Source organism: Mustela nivalis, assembly GCF_964662115.1.
Source record: "Mustela nivalis genome assembly, chromosome: 5".
Taxonomy (NCBI): domain Eukaryota; kingdom Metazoa; phylum Chordata; class Mammalia; order Carnivora; family Mustelidae; genus Mustela; species Mustela nivalis.
In genome coordinates, this window is record NC_139024.1 from 9,205,471 (window position 1) to 9,227,499 (window position 22,029).

A 22,029-nucleotide genomic window follows, 5' to 3' on the forward strand; every position below is an offset into this window, starting at 1 on the left:
TCCTTCTAGAATCCAAAACTCTTTTCCTCTTTATGTGCGGAGTCATGTCAAACTTAGCTACTTGGTGCCCACAGTCATGAAAACAGGTCAAACCCCAACCAGAAGTGGGAGCCCTGAACCAACACAAAAAAATACGAAGACCCTACAAGGCAAACCAGACTCAAAACTTCTATCCCAGCCAATCAGGTAGACAGAAAAAGGGAAGCAGGAAAGCCTTTGCCACAGGCGAGCAGTCACTCCCACTTAGATCCTCATTTACTTGAATTTCTAGAGAGATTCAGTCAAAGAAAAAGCATAAATAACTATTCTAAATAACATACAGTTATAATTCTAAATAACATACAGTTACATCGAGGGCCACCTGGGTGGCTCAGTCTGTGGAATGTCTGACTCTTGATTCCAGCTCAGGTCATGATCTCAGGGTTGCGGAACCAAGCCCACATCAGGCTCCGTGCTGGCCATGGGGCCTGTTTAGGATTCTTTCCCCATCTCCTCTGCCCTTCCCTGCACTCTCCCATTTCTCTCTTTGAAAAAAAAAAAAAATCCATTTACAAGTAACTCAGAAGTTTATATTCAAACCAAACTATCTGAGTAATTTACAGGTTGTTCTTTTGTTTTTAAATTTATCAGGGGACTGAGAATTCGAAGAGAGAATACATAGTATACATTCTCAAGGATACATACCCAATCCCCTCAATGGATGCCTGAAACCACACATAGTTCTGAACCCTATTTATGTTTTGTTTTTCCTGTATACTTACCTGTGATAAAGTTTAATTTATAAATCAGGCACAGTAAGAAATCAACAATAATGGTAAAATAGAACAATTGTAACAATGTACTCTAACAAAGTTATATGAATATGATCTCTCTCCCTCTCTCTGGAAATACCTGCTGCTACTCTCCCGCTGCCTGTCGCGATGATGTGAGAGGATCCAGTGCCTACGTGAGGGCGCGAATGACGCCGGCCCTGCGCAGAGCTCTTGGCCACAGTGACCTTCTGGGACTATGTCAGGAGGAGGACCATCTATCTCCAGACTGCAGCTAATGGGGGTAAGAGGAACCACAGAAAGCAAACCCATGCACAAAAGAGGACTACTGTGCTTCTTTCTAGATGTCCCAATACATATGTCACGTATGTTAAGTCAGAGTGAGACTACTAACAATATTAGCCATGTTATTATACTGAAAATTAAGTAAGCAGATAAATCTCAAGCAATGCTGAAGTTCCACATATAAAACAATATAGAGGGGCGCCTGGGTGGCTCAGTGGGTTGAAGCCTCTGCTTTCGGCTCGGGTCATGGTCCCAGGGTCCTGGGATCGAGCCCCGCATCCGGCTCTCTGCTCAGCGGGGAGCCTGCTTCCCTCTCTCTCCGTCTGCCTCTCTGCCTATTTGTGATCTCTGTCTGTCAAATAAATAAAATCTTTAAAAAAAAATAAAATAAAATAAATAAATAAATAAAACAATATAGAGGCCAAGAAACAAAATATTTTTCACACAGAAAAGTGTGACTGTGATTAAAACCACTGGATTAAACATTCAGTGGTTAAAAGTCTGCATCCCAGTGGACTATCTTCACCCAATACCCCCAGGCAGATCTCGATCTGTTACCCTTCTTTTTTTTTTTTTTTTTTTTTTTTTTTTTTTTAAAGATTTTATTTATTTATCAGAGAGAGAGAAGGGGAGAGAGCGAGCACAGGCAGACAGAATGGCAGGCAGAGGCAGAGGGAAGCAGGCTCCCCGCTGAGCAAGGAGCCCGATGTGGGACTCGATCCCAGGACGCCGGGATCATGACCCGAGCCGAAGCCAGCTGCTCAACCAACTGAGCCACCCAGGCGTCCCTCTGTTACCCTTCTTGCATGGAGTTTCCCACTCGACGAACACAGTTCACTTCTCAAAATCATAGTATGTGGTAACAACAGGTAGACACAAAATGAAGAGGAAGGGGTCACACCAAATCCTAACTTCTGGAAGCTTATCCATGATCTAATTTGTGAGTAAGTCCAGTCTCCCCAGCATGCCTCCTTCTCCAGACATTTCACCTTAGGTCCAACTTTACCACTCATCAGCATCAAAGAGGTCCAATTCAAACCAATTTTGCTAGTCATTAGCAATCCAGTAAAAGGTTTGATAATAACAGAATAAAATTTAAACGTTGAAGGGACTGATTTCAATTGACCTCCACACATTAGCAGCATCTCTCACAGGACAGCACTTATCTTACTCCCACAAAAAGTTCTGGCTGTCTCATTGCACCAGAGAAACAAACGGATTCCCCCAAACCAAGCACATGCCATCTTTCTGTGTCACGTGAAAGACAGAGAACTCCACCATCTGAACATGGGCGAAGGACAGCCCAAGAGATGGCACCACTATGACCATAAGTCTGCCGAGCAGACCAGTTACGTGCAACACACAGAAAGCTAAGAAAGGGAAGGCACTGTGACATCCCTGGGCTCTCAGAATTAAAAAAAGATACACCATTCCTGAACCATACGATCAACCCCACGACCCCTCTATTTACTTACAGTAAACTTATTACATTAAATTCATAGAAAGCTGATTTCAAAGCACCTTCCAAACACTATTGCTTCTGTATATGCCTCTGCACGGGAAAGCATTTTTAGGCTAGGAAGGACCCCCGATGGTACTTAATGCTTCTCTAGCACATTCCTTGCACATAAATATACATAAGACACAAATATTATTCACTGTATTTTCATAAAATTTTTCAAAACAACATTAATTTTAATTGATGAAAAACTTAAATCCATTTCACAGAGCAATGAAATTGTGAGGCTTGTTAATGGCAGTAATTACTTAAAATTAAAGGTTGACATAATTAGATAAAACTGAATTATGGTGATAATGTGTGGACTGCATATATCAGCACTTGGCTCTCCCCTGACAACACAGTCCTCGCTGTCACAGCCATTACAATGGTGAGGTGGAGGGAGGTGCAAAACTCAAACACAAACAGGACGCCATAAATCCAAAAAGGCTGGGAACTGATGCTCTAGTAAGCTAGAACAGATAGATTCTGGGCAGCACCCCAATCCCATACTATTTAATTTATTCCCAAGTCCCTTAGAATCAAAGCTGGGGAAGGAGACAAAACAATATGCATGCCACTTTCCTTCTCACTTGTCCCAGTATTCAAAATTATTACTAATGGAATAAGATGCACAAACTGGGAGGTATCTTCTACTAAGAACTGTGTTTTTATCCAAGCATTTCAAATTACAGATATCAGAAAATGAGTCCAGAAAAGTTAACTTCCTAGACAGGAAACACAAGACAGGGTTTCTCATTTCACAGGAGAAGAACACCAGAAAAATGAAAAAGATTCAAATTACTTGTAAAGGCTGGAAAAACTCAGTGACTGGAGCTCAAACCACATTCATCTACCTGGTTATGCCCATAATTCAACCTCTTTCAACTCATTCCTCTAAATTAAACATGGGTATCGTTTTTTTGAAGACATTCCTCTCTAATTTGACAAACTTTGACACACAGTTAAATTTTCCGATTATTTAACAATTCCCAACAGTAATAAGTCTGGCTGCCTAAAAATGTCAGCTTTGGTTGACCAGGGTTTTCATTCACAGCATAAGCCTAACTTCTCATGATGCATGTTTTGATATCTAACCGTTGGAGCTCAATCTGTCCATCTGGCTTTATGGCTAAGCGGGTTGTCTGAAGCCTAAGAAGCAGATTATGTGCAAAGATAATCCTGAATATTCTCTGCATATGCTAACATCGCCACTGACCAACTTTCTAGGAATAAGAGAACAGTTGCAGGACTAAGCTCGGCCTGCTGCTCACAGAGCACCTCTGTCACTGTTCAGTCACGATGCTCAGTCCTCAAGTCATGCGTTCCCCCAGGGGAGGTACCATGTGCGCTTAGTAGCTGCACAGGAAGGAAGAGAAGACAGGGAACGACAAATGAGGAACTGCAAGGGTCTTCTGCACAAGACTCCTGACGTCCCTGGCGAGAGACGGAAAATTACACACACACACACACACGAATCAGGAGCAACTGCCTCAGAAGTTTAAACGAACCTTCCCTTTGGCACTTGCCAGAAACTGGTAACGGAAACATCCAGCAGGATGAAAGAGCGCAGTGACATCCGTCTGTAACACTTAAGTGGAATCTGAAAACACCGAGGGAACGTTTTTGAAAGTAGATACAAAAGAGCATTTAGAACCCAATGTTCCAACCATTAACTAGCTGGATCCACAGCTGAGACTTAAAAGTAAAGGTGGAGACTTTTGTCATAAAAATTATTCAATAAAAAGGCCAACTTCAGGGCACCTGGGTGCCTTAGTCCATAGAGCACGCGACTCTTGATCTGAGTTATGAGTTTGAGTCCCACACTGGGTATAGAGAGCACTTAAAATCTTTAAAAAAAAAAAAAAAAAAAAAAAAGGCCAATGGCCAACTTCTGGGACTCCCGAGTGGCCAGTAGTCATGATCCCGGAGTCCCGGGACCCAGCCCCACGTCAGGCTCCTTGCTCAGCAGAGAGCCCTCTTCTCCCTCTCCCTTCACCCCTCCCCCTACTCCTCTCACTTTCTCTCTCTCTCCCGGATAAATAAATAAAATCTAAAAACAAAACAAAAAAGGCCAACTACTTAGCCTTAACTAGACATGAAAAAGCCAGTACAACAAAAACTCTGAACCTGTGGCTCGAGCCCATTCCAAGCTGGGAGGAGATACCTACGTGTCAAGACTACCAAAAAGAGAGCAGAAATAACCCTAACGACAGAACACCTTATACTATGCATTTCCAAACCCTTCACACCCACTAAGGTCTAAAATAAGTCTTTCATTTTGCAAAAGTAAGAAATTAGTATCTTTTTTTAAAGATTTTATTTATTTATTTGACAGAGCTCACAAGTAGGCAGAGAGGCAGGCAGAGAGAGGTGGAGACAGGCTCCCTGCTGAGCAGAGAGCTGGATTCGGATTCCAGGCTCGATCCCAGGACCATGAGATCATGACCTGAGCCGAAGGCAGAGGCTTTAACCCACTGAGCCACCCAGGCGCCCCAAGAAATTAATATCTTAAATCGTAGTGTGTGCTTTCTCAGAGCTTTCACACCCATACTGACTCTAATTGTGCTTTTGATTGAAAATAAGTGAGAAAGTTGTTCAAATAAGTCTATATTATCTGCACAGCACCTCTGCACACCTAAAGAATAATTCATTACTCACTACAACCAACTTCACCATTACTATTGGAGGTTGTCCATAAATATTACTTTTCTTTTCTTTTTATTTTATTTTATTTTATTTTATTTTATTTTCTCAGTGCTTCAAGAGAAACACGACTTTTCAATTCTATTCTTAAAATTCTCTTTTAAGGGTTGGGTATCACTGACACCACACACATGCAAGACTTCTATTCCTACTCACTGACATTGAAGAAATATATGTGATCTTGATTTAATCACATTTAAAGGGAAAAACAGCATAACTTTTAAAACCCATAAATAACCAAAAATTTTAATTTCAACCCAATGTTCTCCATGAAAGCAAGAAACCAAACAGAACTGACCCACTGGTATAGGTTCTATCATGCCAAAATGGGATGGTAAAGGGAAAAGAAAGACCAAGTTTATCAGAGTTTGCAGTAATTTATGGAAATGTGGTAATGAATTCAACATTTTTCAGCAAAGACTTTATTTAATGTTAACTAAATATGTACTGGCATTTATCTCCTGTCTTCCTAGAATGTCTTTTCCTTTCTTTAGCTAAAAGCACCCCAACTCTCCTTGTGACTCCTCCTGCATGCCATAAGGTCTTTGTGAAACAACTGAGAACAACCATTCATACACATACACACACACACACACACACACACACACAACAAATTACCCCAACTAGGCCAATCATATGCCCTCTCTCCAGGAAAACTGAATCTTATTATAAAAGAATGAAACCAGTTGGGAGAGCCTTAAGACATGGCGACCAACCAGACCATCCAATAGGTGGTTCCCTAAGCCTAGGTCCTCACAGGCCTGGTTCTCAGCATCCAAAGCCTAGTTGTTCAGCACTTTTTATGCCTATATTTTACGGAAGTGCTATGCTTACAGTCCTGTAACCTGCCTTTTTAAATCAATAATATGTCACACACAGCTTTCCAGACTGAAAACAGTACAGATCCATATCATTGTTCTCAATGGCTGCATGGAACAAAAGTACCACAATCTGTTCAATCAATTCTTTACTCAAAGTCATTTACTATGTAACTGCATACAGTAAGTAGTTCTTTATTATGTATTTATATCCTGTGCTAACTTTTTCTACTATATAGTTCTTTAGGATGAATTCCTAATATGGACTTGCTGGACTAAAAGCTATGCAAGGTTTCCATTTCGATACATACCAGCTAGCTATTCAGAATGAGGGCATCAGTTTACATCTCCACTAAAACAGAGCACACGTTTCCCTTCACCTTCCCCAGCACTGGAAATTCCTATCTGCCTTATTCCTCTTCCAGACTAAGACGCCCAAATATTGAGACTACCAAGAGAGGTTACAAAAGAATCTTATTAATATAATACTTTACATATATTACGCTTTACCAAATCATATCACATTTAGTGATAACACGAATAACACTGCCAATACAGGGGCGCCTGGGTGGCTCAGTCCCTGAAGCATCTGCCTTCAGCTCAGGTCACAATCCCAGAGTCCTGGGATCCAGTCTGCTCAGCAAGGGGCCTACTTCTCCCTCTCCCTCTGCCCTTCCAACTCACACTCACTCTCTGTCTCTCTCTAATAAATAAATAAAATCTTTAAAAAAAAAAAAAAGGTATTCCCAATACATTAAAAATGGTGTCTTAGTTTGCTCACGCTGTCATAACAAAATACCACAGACTGATTGGCTTAAACAACAGAAATTTATTTCACACAGTTCTGAAAACTTGAAGGCCAAGATTTAAATGCCAGCAAGTAGGCTTCATTCTTGAGGCCTCTCCTTCAGTTTGGAGGTAGTTGCCATCTGGCCATGTCTCACATGACCTCGACTTTGGGCCTGACTGGGACAGGGGGCAACAGGCTGTTGCTGTCTCTTCCTACGCATTAATCCTATCATGAGAGCTCCACCCTCGTGACCTCACCTAACTAGCCTACTTCTCAAAGGCAGCATCTCCAAATACCATTACACTGCAGGTCAGGGCTTCAACACAGGAATCTGGGGAGGGCACATTCAGTTCATAACAAATGGCATCTTATCACTGCTTTGAATTTCATTTTTTTAATTACTAGTGAAACTGCATATTTTAATATGTTTATTGGTCATTTATTTTTCCTTTTTCCCCTTCGAAAATGGTCTGTTCTGATTCCAAAGCTGGAATAGGAAGGGTACAAGATGAGCCTGGAACATCTCGTGACAGCAGAAAGCAAAGGCGCTACTATACATTATTAGAGGCATGTCATAAGGATTTGGAGCCAACCTGACTAAGCCTTAGTCACAGATAGGGCAATGTGAGCATCAAAAGGAAGCTAACTGAAATGGACTGAAATGTATCATAAATGCTAAAACAGAGGTGTTCCTAAAGATAACTCCAAAAAAAGAGAGAGAGAGAGAAACCCTCATCTGTCACCACTGGAGGATGCTAGGGAAGTAACACATGATTCTGTTAAGTGGCAAATAAAGGGAAACAGACACTTTCCCCACCCCTCCTATACAATCTATACCTCAGGGTGCGCCCTATACATCCTTCCATGCAGGAAAATATGCCACATTACAACATCAGCTGGGAAATAGAAACATCATCTGCGTCAACCGCAGATTTGAAAAAGGCGTGCCCTATGTCACAATCCACATGCAAGGGGAACCACAGGACCCCGCAAGGTCATAACATACATATTAGCTTTCCCCTTCATAATCTTTTATTTTTTAAAGGTACTGCGCACTAAATAACCAACTTTTCTGTTTTAACACAGGTATCTACAATTGCCAGTGACAAGATCCCGATAATCATGAGGTTACCATGATTATTAACATTCAGTATAAGATTTAGAATGTTTATAAACAAAATGTGGTGTACACATGTGTATGTGGCACATACATACACTAATGGAACATTTATTAATCAGCCTTAAAAGGGACAGAAATTCTGACACAAGCTACAGGATAAATGAACCCTGAAGACATGCTAAGTGAGGTAAGCCAGTCACGGAAGGACGAATACTGTATGACTGCACTTATCCGAGGGGCCCAAAGTAGCTGAACTCCTAAAGAAAGTGGAAAAGAAAAGTGATTGCCAGGGCAGAGGCAGGAGGGAATGAGAACCCTCATTTGTTTAACAGGTACGAAGTTTCAGTGCAGGAAGACGAAAAGTTCTGGCCGTGGATGGCAGGGACAGGGGCACAGCAATGGGAAAGTACTAATGCCACCAAACTGTTAAGATGATAAATTTATTTTTTTTTTTAAGACTTTATTTGACAGAGAGAGAGGGAGCGCACAAGCAGGGGGAGTGTAAGGCAGAGGAAGAAGCAGTCTCTCCAGAGCCCCAAGCGGGGCTCGATCCCAGGACCCCCAGATCATGGCCTGAGCCGAAGACAGACGCTTAATCCACTGAGCCACGCAGGTGTCCCAAAAGGATAAATTTCATATGTATATTTTGCCACAGAAAAAAAACAGTACATTTAGTATGTTAAAATTTAGTAACCACATTAACATTATCCCAGCCAAATTAAAAGCAATTTTACATTCTAATTACATATTCCCTGCTGTCTCAGCAGTCTTACTAAGTGCAAGTGAACAACTTCAGGAAGGTAATACCAAAACCGCTTCACAGAGTCCTAAACAGAAGCCAATGCAATAACTAAATCAAAGTATTTCGTAACAGAAGTTTTACTCAATTTTTAATAAATTTTTAGGAATCACATGCATCACTGGCCCACTCAATCTCTCTTCAATCTATCTCCACATGCAGAAAAGAACAGGGAGCCTCCAACTGACACTGTAAATGCAGTGGAACAGATGAAAAACGATGTCCTAGCTTCGCCACGCACGTGGTAGGCACTCAGTCAACATTCCTGACTTCCAGTACTCAGTGAATCTGCAGTAAAACCGAAAAGAAAACCTGGGCTTCCCCTTAAGCTAGCTAGTGAGAAGGCGAACATTCCATGGGAAGGAAGGCTGCTGTCTCTTTACCAGTCTTCCATTACTTGGGATCTCGGCATTAAGGCTGAATCAAGTTTCACGTACCATGTATCTTTCCATAGGTCAAAGAGTTTTTCTGTTGTTGTTGCTGTTTTTCAATTCAGAGTTTTGGTGGGAAAAGTGTGTGAATAACCAAACTGCCATACTTACAGCTCCATATGAAAACAGAAAGTTCAATATGACACGCACATCCTCTCTAAATGAGAAAACACATTATTATTCTTTCTCAGGCCCAGAAAGCCATGCTGGCTTTCCACTCTTGTCCCCTGTCTGAGAGCTCCACTGTGTTAGAAATTTTCCCTGTATGAGTCTATCTAACTCAGGTCTACATACTTTTTTTTTTTTTTTAGGTCTACATACTTCTAACTCTAGAGGTCAGCCACATGAAGATCCTGCTACTTTCACAGCCCTTACTAAAACAGAGCACTTAAAACTCTTAAAATTTCCATCTTCAAATAACTCTTTCCTACAAATTAAGTATTGTTCTTGAAATTGAGGAACTAAACACTGGATTTGACTTTTCACATTTGATTCACAGGTTCACTTCCACGACAGTAAACAAGACGCAAGGGGGACGCCTGAGGTCCTCCCAGTCTGAATGTGGCTATCATTACACAATGTTGAGATCAGCTTCCAAAATGCCCCACCAGGCAGCTAGGACGCTGGGCGGCTGCTCCCTGGATCGCAGTGTGGCTCTGTGCAAGGTGCCCTGTCACCACGCATCCATCACAACCTCAAACCTCAGCTATCTGATGCTGCCGGGCCTGCTGAGGAGCCCTCTCCAGGACCACAGCACTGTTCCCAGTGGCCCTGAGGGCAACAGCTCAAGTCCAGCGAACAAGAAACGGAAACCCAAGACAGAGGCAGAAAGAAAGGAACCCCCGCAAAGGTAGATTTTTACATTCTTCGAAACCTTAGATATGATTTTTCTCTGCACTTTTTCAAAAACCTGCCTAGTAGGCGTCCTTAGGGCGCTGCGGAACTGCAAAATACCAACAGGAGAGCCCCCAAACCCAGAAATCTAGGAAACAGCTCCCTGCAAGGGAAGCGGATTGTCCCCAAGAAGAGAAGTGTTAGAAGACTTTCTGATCACCACAGCAATTTAGCAGGTAAGTCACATCCATCCCCGGTGGGACTGTGTCACCCTCATTTCCTTCCACAAAGCTAGATGGCCCTCACCTTTCCAACCTTGAAGTGGTGTGACAGGAGAAAGCAGACACCTCTCCCCGCCAATTGCCCAAGCGGGTCAAACTTTAGAACCAGCATCATACACTTTGTTTTTAAGCGCAGGGAAAAGAGGAAGGGTTGGTATTCTGAGCGGAATCTCCGTGATTTGCCAGAGGAAAAAGCACAGACCAGACAGCAGAAGCGCCAGCATTTCCATGCAGCTGCCACGACAGGTGACCGGGCCGCTTTGCAGACACCCCGCTCGCTCGGGGGGTTTCACCGAGGTGGAGCGGGAAGGAGAAGGAGGGAGGGAGACAGACTGGAGGACGAGAAGGTGGGCAGAGGCAGGGAGGGAAATCCACTCCATCCCGACGTTGGGGAGGAAGAGGAGGAGCACAGCCCCGTCTCCCCGGGGAAACCGTGTTAAGGGATTTTCTCTCTCCACAATTAAGAAAAAAAAAATGGCTCCAAGCCAAACGCCTCCTGATTTACACACACACACACGCACACCAAGCTCTATTTCGCCCCATTTTCTTGTACGCTGAAACAAAAGGCTAAAACAGCAGAACAGCAGCCAGCGCCGCCCGGAGCCCGGGGTCCGCCACCCTCGCCCACCGCGCCCTCGGGAGAGCCCACCCAAGGCGGCCCGCCCGCCCCCCGCCCGGGGACCGGCCCTCCCGCCGAGCCCCGGCGCTGCCGCCCTCCCGGCCCGGCGCCGCCCGCCGCGCCCCCCGCCCGCGCGTGCACCGGGGCCTGGCCGGAGCCGGGGGCCCGGCGCCCACCTCGAGGGACCGGCGCCCGGCCGGGGCTCGGGAGGGCGCTCCCGGCGGCGCCGGGGCCCGCCGCCTCCCCGCCCGGGAGGGCGGCAGCGCCCGGCCCCGGACGCCCGTGACAGCGGCTCCGCGCCCGCCTCACCTCCTAGCGCCCGTGGCGGCGGCCCCGCGCTCCTCCGCGCCTCTCCGCCTCCGCCTCCAGCAGCCCCGCGCCGCCGCCACAGCCGCCGCCGCCGCCGCCTGGCCCCCGCCCCCCCCCCGCCGCGTCTCGGCCGAGTCTCCGCCTCCCTCGGCCGTCGCCGCCGCTGGGCCCGGCTCCGCGCCACGTGACCGCGCCACGTGACCCGGCGCGGCTGGCAGGCGCCTCCCCAGCCGGCCTCGAGCCCTCTCGCGCTGGGGACCCGCGCCCCAGCGGTTGACGCCCGCCCCCCGCCCCCCCCGGGGCCGGGCTGGGCACCCTCCCCACCCCCACCCTGCCGCCCTCACCTGGCGCTCTGCCCCCCGCCCGAGCCGCCGCCCCGCCGGCCACCTGCTCGCACTCACGAAACCGCCAACTCCACAGACCCGCCGGCCCGGCGCGCTCACACGAGCACACACTCACGCGTGCACACACGCACACGGGCACACACCGGCTCTCACAAGCGCGCGCACTCACGGGCACACACCATACTCACGCGCGTGCACCCGCACAACTCGCAGCCCTCGCCTTGCAGGGTTACTTCCCAGCCTGTGACAACCATGAAAATGGTTGAAGTAGTCCAGCCTGGGAACACCTAACTTGAGCAGTCCTTCCCACGGGTCCTGTCGTGATGTGCGCGCGGGCCCAACTTCATTCGAGCCGGAAGTGGACATCACATTTTGTCGTAAGCCGAAAGCCGCGAGAAAGCGCAGATTTGCTAGGGCTGTGAATCAGGGCAGCGAGCTTCCCATGAAGACAGTCATTCAAGTGTCTGTGATGGTGATCTCAGACCTCAGTGTCTCTCTCTCTCTGTTGGTCTCATAGAGAAAAGCCTGGGGTCCGTCGTTTTACCATCAGAGAAAAAGAATTCACAGTTTTCCTCCCCTATTACATTGATGTCCTGCTAGGAACGGAAACTTTATGCATCCATCCTTCCTTTTCCGTATATACGAAGAAATAACAACGCTGATTGTAATTATTCACATACCTGCACTTTAAAAAAAGAATAGACAAGATCAGGGGCGGCTGGGTGGCTCAGTTGGTGAAGCCTGCCACACTTGATCTCGGTTCACGTCTCGATCTCAACATCGTGAGTTCAGTCCCCCTGTTGGGCTCCAGGCTGGGCTAGGCTTGGAGCCTGCTCAAAATAATAATAATAATTATTATTATTATTAATTTTAAAAATATGATCGGCATCCTTTCTAGCTGAAGGCATAAATGTCCTATGTAGTTAAGTACAGCAGCCACTCTTTGCAAGGGTTCTGCACTTTCTTCTATTTTGCCTATTTGCCAAATCTTTGAGTCAGCTTCAGCTTTAAGAATTCCTGCTTCTGTGAATTTCTGATTCAGAAAAAAAGGGGAGGGGGAAGTCGGACAAGGCGTCCTGAAATTCCATGCCTATGATTTTGCAAATGTTGGAAAGTGCTACCTAGACTTCTAATTTTATAAAAGTTAATTCTTAAATGATAATATTTGCCTCCATGTATGTGCATAATATAAAACATTTAATAGAAGTATCAGCATTATTGGGTAATATTTTATAAGCAGTCTTATTTAGGTCTCAGAGTACCTTAAACATAAAAGATAGTCTTCACTCAAGGTAATGACCATTATGCTTCAAATGACAATTCAATATTACACCTAACATTGTGGATAAACTAAAGGAATTATCCAGGATGGTCCTTCCCACAAAATAATCAACTTCTAAATAGACTTACTTTAAAACATATACATAACGTGTTTTTTAAAGTCTCTTTTTCTCTCTCTCACACACACACTAATGAGATCAGCAAGCAGGGCCTGGAACAAATCATGAAAAATCTTATCCTTACTGTCAGACTTGTAAAAGTTAGCAGCAGAAGGGATTAAAGATGAAAATATGCAGTTGAAGAACTTCCTTGACCTAACGAACGCCATCTACAAAACAGTATAAATATGATGTAATGGGTACCGTCAGGAGGCAGCAGTACTCTCTTCAGCAAAATGAAAAAGCATTAACCTTGAATCCACTCTCCCAAAACCATGGTTTTCCCTAGGGCCCACATGTATAAACTCTTTTATCCAAGCTCTGTTGGGCATGTGTACAGCCAACTCTCTGCAAAACTGTAAAAGCCCTCAAGTTTATTTTCTGACACTGTGGCTTCCCACAGTGTCCGGGGCTACATGAATGGTCTTGGGAGCAAGGGTCTTCATTGAAGTCTTGCTTCTACTGCTTATGAACAAGTGACAACCAGAACAACATGTCTGACGCTATTTCCTTAACCATACGTCCAAACAAGAATATCTACCTCACAGGGCTGTTGGAAGAATTAAATGGAACAATTTATGTAAAGTACTTAGCATAGTGCTGTATGCATAAGAGGTACCCAATCAAAAATAGATCAGGTTTATTAAATGCTTACCACAGGACAAACGCTGGGCACTTGTGCAGGCGAGGAGTGGCAGAGGGAGAGGGAGAAGCAGGCTCCCCGCTGAGTGGGGAGCCTGATTCAGGAGCTCCATGTGGGTCCTGATCCCAGGACACGCTATCGTGACCTGAGCCAAAGGCAGACACTTAATCAACTGAGCCACCCAAGCATCCCTGCATTTTGAGCTTTTTAAAATAAGTTTTAAATTATGAAATGAAAGTGATTGCTTCTTGTTTAGAAACCTGAGGCAACTGGGAACCATTTGAAAGGAGATTGGTGATAAGAACCCTCCCACCTGGGATGCCTGGGTGGCTCACTTGGTTAAGCCTCTACCTTTGGCTCAGGTCACAGTCCCAGGGTCCCGGGATCGAGCCCTGCATTGGGCTCCTTGCTCAGGGGGAAACTTGCTTCTCCCTCTACCACTCTCCCTGCTTGTGTTCCCTCTCTTGCTGTGTCTCTGTCAAATAAATAAATAAAACCATTAAAAAAAAAAAAAAAAAGAACCCTTCCACTAGTCTTTGAGATCCCGCTGGGTCAACAATTCCCATTTTGTTGTGTTTCTTGTGTGTTTCATTGTGTTTGTATTTGTTGTGCTTAAATAGTAGAAGGTATTCATGATTTGACTCTGTTAACTGCTGTCCTTTACCTCTAGGTTCGAGCTTGAGAAAAACTTCTTACTACCCTGCTCAAGCTTCCAAAAGTTCTGAGAAATACATGACCTTTCTTTAAAAGTTCTGCGATCCTTACATCTGCCTTGGGTCACGCGATAAGCTCCAATGCTATCTGAGAAGCATCTCTCTAACATTATGACAACCTCGTTGTGACATAAATATTTTACACTCAAGATTCAGCTGTGCACCTGTGAAGGAGAGTGGGGCTAGCACAGCCTCTGAGCCCCACTGGGCTACTGTAAGCAGAGCCCGAAAGTCACAACCGGGGGCCTGGGTTGGTCTCTGCCCTTCTCTGCACGCCTCCTGCAAAGACATTCAGATACTGACAATCCCAAACTCTTCTCCTTAGAGACCTCTTTCCTGCCTCCCTATCCCCCAGAATCTGGTCACATTTTCCCTCCCTCCCTCCGGGCCACAACATAATTCTGAGCCCAAAGTTTCTACTGGCTCAAGCCCTTCAACCACCAAGACTCTCGGCACAGGGATTAGGAAAGTGGATCCTGGATACAGAGAGCCAGAAAGTGTCCATGGCAAAGGAGCCAGAACCTTCAGAGAATAAGATCAAGCCTTTTGTCTTCTAATATATCCTGAGAACCAAAAATGCCAGAGGCAGTTAGGCTTCATTATGGAAACACAGCGGTCAGAATAAGGAAGGAAGTGCCCGTGGTGCCCACTCTAGTTAGGATAGCTAACCGCATCCAGACCGTTTGCCTCAGGTCTGGTGACTACCACTGTCACGTTTTAAGAAGGACATTGATAAGTTGCAGCTAACCTGTGAAGGGTGACAACCATGGGGGGCGAGGGGACCCTAGAAGCTCTATTATGATGTTACCCAGTTTTATAAATAGCTGTTGAAGAAAATAAGAAAGTTTAACCTGAAGAAAACAAAACAAAGCAAAACAAAAACCCCAGAAGACGATGCTGGTGAACTTTGTATGTTTTTAAATTCCTTTTAAAATTTTTATTAAGCTCCTTACTTTGGACCAAACACATTCCAAATCAAGAGCTAGCGTGTGTGGGTTTACAGGAGGGGGATTTGGTTTGGATAAGGGAGGGCCTTGTCCTAGGGTGGTCCTTCGGGGGAGTGGTGGCCTTGTAAAGTGGCCTTGAGCGGCCCTTGGCCTCTCTGTTCATCTGATGAGCCTCGCTGGACACAAGGAAGTGACTGCGCCGGCCGCCTCCCTGCGGAGGAGAGCTACTGCTGTCCTCGCCCCCTCAGGCCACGTGCCTCCTGGGCAAAGGTAACCCCAGGGCCACTGTCTAGGACCAAAAGTATTTCTCTACTCACTCTGCAAAAGAATAAAGGGAAACCTGCTCCTCCTATCTCGGTTTTGGTTTTGGTTTCTTTGCTTCAACCACCGCGTGGAAGACCAGAGTAAGAACTTCCAAAGATCACACGAGCTCCCTGGGGCTGGGTGTATGGTTCGTAGCACCTCTTGGTGCCTGGGGGGGCGTGGGGCCCCCCTCCATCTCCCGCCTCCTTTCCTCCCACTCTACAGCGCAGAGCGGGTGTTGTCACTGATGGTCCTTTTCACCTCCCAAATTCTCTTAGTTCTTTCAGTGAAATCCACTGCTAGGAATAGAAAGGGCCCTTTCCCTGCGCTTCTCTATAGTTTGGAATATTTGTAGCGACCTCGATAAGTCACCTAACAGGACCAGTGTTGAGGTGTTTCTCTATTTTGGAGGAATCTACCATGAATTTTTTGAGAATGTAAGGACAGCCAGCGCCGTTGGTTGTACCAACAGCCTTCTCCCCTTTTGTGTGTTACCGAACCCCAATTTGTTAAGCTATCCCTGCCCTCCACATCCCAGCGTGTTCCGGGAAGCCTGGGCATCCCCCCCCACCTCCCTGACTGGTCCAAGTCCGGGTCTCACAACAGGTGCCCTACGGTGACAAGCAGCAGCACCCCTACAAGGGAATTGCTAGAAATGCACATTCTTAGGTTCCACCCCCAAATTCTCGAATCACAAACCCTGGTGTTGGGAGCTTAGCAATCTGTTTTAACAGATTCTGATGCACACGAAAGAATCCTTGGCATAAGCCAGTCCTGCCCATTTGATTCTCTTCCCTTAGAAATAGGCAAGTGATCCCGCGCTGGTTAATTCATCACAAGGGGGAAGTTGGGGGAGAGGGGAGGCCTTTGGGGAACAGCTTCTTAGCTCTTAAAAAAAATATAAGGACCCCCCATTTTCAGGGAACCTGTGGGATCTGTTTTCATAATAATACCAAGATGTCATTTGCATGTGCACCCACATTACCCTGGTCTTTTCCAGAGGTTGCACATTGTGGGGTATCCCCACCGATGGCGTGCAGAAGCAGATATGAGAACCCACCTGCTCTCTGTTGAGCCAGATATTACAGTGCCTTATAACATATGTAAAACAATTCCACTCTTCTCACTACATTTGTTTTAGATAACAGTGTTCTTGTTTTTTTTTTTTTTTCATAAAAATGGTGATTTATGTTAACACATAAAGGTTTATTTGTATTATAAATAAATTGATAAATATGCTTCCATTTTCTCAGTTCTAATTTATAAAATTGGTAAACATCAATACAACCCACATTAAAAAAAAAAAAAAAAAAAGACAAACTTTCTGAGGTCCTTTAAGTTTTAAGAGTGTTAAGGGAAGAAGTCCTAAGGAAGTCTGAGCGGGGCTTCTCCCCAGGACACGGGGGCAGCTGGGGCTTGTTGCTGCCATCTTGTGACCATGGGAGGTACCACCCACACAGCCAGGAGGGTGGGGCCCAGAGAACCAGTTTCTGAGGTCCCTCTGACCCTCTGAAGACCCAACCTTGGCGTGAATCCTACGCACCTTCACTGTTTGGAAGCTTCGTATTCTCTGAGATGAGAAGTCCTCTTTCCGCTTCAGCAGTGTCAAGTCGAGTTTCTTCTTAGAAGCTGAAAAATCTTCCCAACCATTGTAATTTACATTTAGCTCTGAGGACCTCAGCGACTTTTTACATTTGTTTGGTTTGTTTCCATAAAAAAGATTTGAGATTCAGGTAAAGGAAGTTAACAGAAATCATCAGCTCTCTAAAAACAGAGGCCAAAACCCAGGAAAAACATAATGAAAATATATTGGAACCAACAAACATTTAGGAAAGTAAACCTTTGATAAGACGGTGCTTAGGGTCACCTGGGTGGCTCAGTGAGTTAAAGCCTCTGCCTTTGGCTCAGGTCATAATCTTGGGGTCCTGGGATTGAGCCCTGCATCAGGCTCTCTGCTCAGCAGGGAGCCTGCTTCCTCCTCTCTCTCTGCCTGCCTCTCTGCCTACTTGTGATCTCTGTCTATCAAATAAATAAATAAATCTTAAAAAAAAAAAAAAGACTGTGTGCTTAAATTTTGGAATTCCTATTTCCTTTAAGATTTTATTGAGAGAGAGAGCACGAGTTGGGGGAGGTTAGAGGGAGAAAGAGAGAATCTCAAGCAGACTCCACCCTGAGCACAAAGCCCAACGCAGGGCTTGATCTCACAACCCTGAGATCATGACCTGAGCCAAAATCAAGAGTAGAAAGCTTAACTGACAGAGCCACCCATGGACCCCTATAATTCCAATTTTGCGCACAAGTTAATTTTATGCTAATTGCTATGTAATGTTAATGCTAGCCATTTTTAGTTTAACTCAGTAAAAAGCTTAGATTTTTCTAGCTGCAAGTTCTGAGAATCACAGCCTGATGAAAGTGATGTTTACCAGTAGGACCAACCGGGACAGTAGGACCAGCATTGCACCAAAGAGAATCACTTTTTAGAAACTTAGTAACTTTTGTTACATATATTAAAAAAAAAAAAAAAAAAAAAAACCAACAGGTAGAGGGAGACCATCTCTGGAAGACTTAAGTATTAAGCACTATTTAAGAATAGGACTACAGGGGTGTCTTCGGCTGTAGGGTGAAGGGTGGCTGTAGGGTGGCTTCGGCTGGGACAATGTTTCCTAGCCTCCTCCCCTCCTTGCTCCAATGCTCACCAGCAGCACAAGAGAAGTCACAAGGGCTGCTTCTGGTCAAGGCATTTAAATGAATGTGCTTTGCCATCCTCTGTGGGCTAGAGGCAAAGAGCCCGGGCCCGCAGGAAACAAAGCCACCAGACTTAAAGGGCGTGGATTTCTGAATCAGTCCTGATGGGGAGCTGACTCCCAGACAGAAATGCCTCCGTGAGGCTGCTAAAGGCTACAAAACCAGTTTCATCCTGGTAAACCTCCGAAAAATGCAGCTCATGTGAACTTAGATTCTAAGCTATTTTAAAGCGTTGAAGCTCTAAGGAGGCATCAGAAAAGTTTTTGACCTTAGGAGAAAAAAAAGAACAACCTCATGTTTACTATTGTATCTCCATCTCTAGAGTCTAGAACAGTGGCAGGTAGTGGTTAATTTGCGATGACTAAATGAATGAATGAATAAATCAACTAATAGATAATATAAATGAATTAGGGATTCATATGAAAGCTATAATACTTTAAAATAAAATAATACTGAATTTTTATGGAAAATATTTGTCCCAAATATTTGTGGAAAAAGTTCGTATGTTATCTAGTTTTTATTTCTGGCAATTACTTGGTGAGAGTATGACATATGATTGAGAAAATTTAGCTTGGAAAGATAATTGGACTAATTTTGTCTTGATATTCTCTGATCTATTAAATAAAGTGATTAGATATACTAATTAAGTATTCTATATTCAGCTATTTTAATAATGGGTACATTTTTAGATTTTTAAATTCTTATTTTAAGAAGTAAAAATAGATGACATAAGAAACCCATAACTCTAAATGGTTTTCAGATTACACACCAAAGTAATCATTCTAAATTAAGTACATATAATTAGAGGCAAGGTACCCTACAGGACCTTATCAACTTCGAGAATTCTGACCTTGCAACCCTAAATGCATACAGTGATAATAATGATTATCAGTTGGTAAGACAGTAAGAAAAATATTTGGTTTTGATATTAGTTTTAAGAAAAACTTAGATCCTATACAAAAAACTCAGGGAATGAGAGAGAAAATATACGGTTGACATTCGTTCATTTCCCTAAACTAGAATTCTAAATATTCATTTTACTTGTCTTAATAAGACTAAAAGATGGAGTAGGGAGTTTCCTTAGAAAAATAAGACAACACAAATTCTGCAGTTTAAACAGTTTTCCTAGAAATAGTTCTTTTTAAAACATACAAATATGGGGCACCTGGGTGGCTCAGTAGGACAAGAATGTGACTCTTGGTTTTGGCTCAGGTTGTGATCTCAGGGTGGTGGGATGGAGCCCCCCATCTCGTGCTGAGCCTGGAGCCTGCCTGAGATTCTCTCTCTCCTTCTCCCTCTGGCCCTCCCCACGCATGCTCTCTCTCTCTCCAAAAAAACAAGACAACAAAAACAAAACAAAACAAAAATCCCAAAAGTTAAAATATACAAACACAAGTACACATTTGTGATATGTAAATGAACATATATGTATGTATTGTTCTTAAATGGTACAGGTTTTCTGCTAACTCTCCCCAATCTCCTGGGGAACAGAACAGACACTACCCAGTAGACTAGTTGCCTAGCAACCTGAAATTAGTAAGACATGTCCCTTTTCATGGACTTGATTTTAAATCAAGCTCTTCAAGGGCAACTATGAGATGAACGACAAAAATATAAAATTCATAATGGTAGCGCCATGCAGTGAGCCTTAGGAACAAGGCTGTATATGTAGTCCACATGCTAGGATATTGAGATTGGTTTGGGAAATAGTAATTTTAGTTGGCATATTCTATCTTTTCCCTGTATCGATTAAACTTACTTAAAATGGCTCCTACCAGGGTGCTTGGCAGGCTCCGTTAGAAAAGCACGTGATTCTTGATCTCAGGGTCATAAGTCGGAGCCCCGATGGGTATAGAGATTACTAAAAAAAATAATAAACTTTTAAAAATTAATAAATAAGTAATAAATGTGTCCTACAAAGTGGCAAATATTTGAAGAGGTGGATAGGTGACTTAGCTCTAATGTGATTACTGTATACATAGACATCAAATTGTACATCTTAAATATACATAATTCTTAATTGTCAACTATACCTCAATAAAAACAAAAGCCTTGCATTTCTAGGGATGACACAGGTAAAAAGCAAGTCAAAAGAAAATTGGTAAAATGTTTTGAATTTAATAAAATTAAAACATGACAACAAAGAATGGCTCTTGCTGATGAAGACATGTTTCTCCAGAGTCTCTGTGGTAGGGGGAGGCAGGGTTCTTCTTCTTCCTTTTTTTTTTTTTTTTTTTTTTAAGATTTTATTTATTTATTTGACAGAGAGATCACAAGTAAGCAAAGAGGCAGGCAGAGAGAGAGGGGGAGAAGCAGGCTCCCCACTGAACAGAGAGCCCAATGTGGGGCTCGATCCCAGGACCCTGAGGATCAAACCTCAGGTGCTACAGGCGCTACCTGAGCCAAAGGCAGGAGCTTAACCCACTGAGCCACCCAGGCGCCCCTTCTTCTTCTTCTTTTTTTTTAATTATAAAGGGAGTATGGAAGCGAAAGGGTAAATTTGAAGTCTCGGGCCAAGAAAGTCTTTGTAAAACCTTCTGTACAGTGGTCTCCAAAGAAGGAAAAAATAGCAAAGATGCCATTGTAATCCCCAAATGGAGATATTTATAAAGTAGGAAACTATACTTTTTTGCCAACGAAAGATAAATACATTCTTTCTCTGGTAGAAATTAAGTCTGAAATCCAAATCAAGTTCATTTATTACAATAGACTGCGCTTAAGGAGAAAAAAATATATTTTGTAGCAATACTTTATTTCACTCACATGACACAAGGAAGCAAAGGGAGGACAAATTCTAGGGCACGGACAGTCTGGATCCCCAAAGCGGAGACAGAAGCTTGTGTCTGTGCTTTTAAAATGCTTGGTCAGAGCTCCCCCTACTGGAAAAACTTATTCAGTACCATCATACTCCTGGTCAAGATCCACACTTTTCACAGATTTAACACAGAGTTGCATAATCAATAAATCACATATTCCTTATTTGTGGAACGGGAAAGACTTCTCATTGTGAGAAGACAACTTGTCACATGTCACATGACAACATGTCACAACTTCCATTTACCTTACAACTGATATGTACATTGAGGTTTTGATTACTATCTACAAAGAACTTACGACCTGCCTGGCAGATAAGTATTCATTCATTTAACCTTCACAACCACTATATGAGAGAAGGATCGCCATCATCTTGATTTCATGGATGAGGAAACAGAGATACCTGTATAGATCTATTTTTTTATATTTAATAATTTATTTAATGTTATAATATTTATATATTATACAAATATATATTTTTATATTATATATCATATAATTTATATTTATATATAAATATGATATGATATATTATATTATTATTTATTTATGATATAATATAATATTTAATAATATAAATATTTATTTAATGATATAATAGCATTTTTAATGCTAATATAAATGGCATTTCTAAAATTTCATTTTTTAATTTTTATTTTTCTATATGAGATAAAATGCTAATTTATATATATAATTGATTTTTGTTTATTGATGTAGTATCCTAGGACTTTTCTAAATTCAATGATCAGTTGTCTTTCTTTTTAAGATTTCATGAGGCTTCCAAAACACACAATTATGCAGTCTGCAAATACCACAGTTTT

At 43.4% G+C, this 22,029-nt stretch overlaps 1 protein-coding gene across 4 annotated transcripts in view; it reads right to left on the reverse strand.

The window, feature by feature from the left end:
- Positions 1 to 12,184, reverse strand: part of TULP4 (TUB like protein 4) — a 228,207-nt gene extending 216,023 nt beyond the window's left edge. For 2 of the 4 annotated variants that reach the window (XM_082729566.1, XM_082729565.1), the window contains exon 1: positions 11,261 to 11,359. The gene's annotated coding sequence lies outside the window, so the exon portion shown is untranslated. Of the gene's footprint in view, positions 1 to 11,260; positions 11,360 to 11,792 lie in introns of those variants that run through there. The other 2 variants (XM_082729563.1, XM_082729562.1) reach the window with 2 other exon arrangements.
- Between the last annotated feature and the right edge of the window lie 9,845 nt (positions 12,185 to 22,029).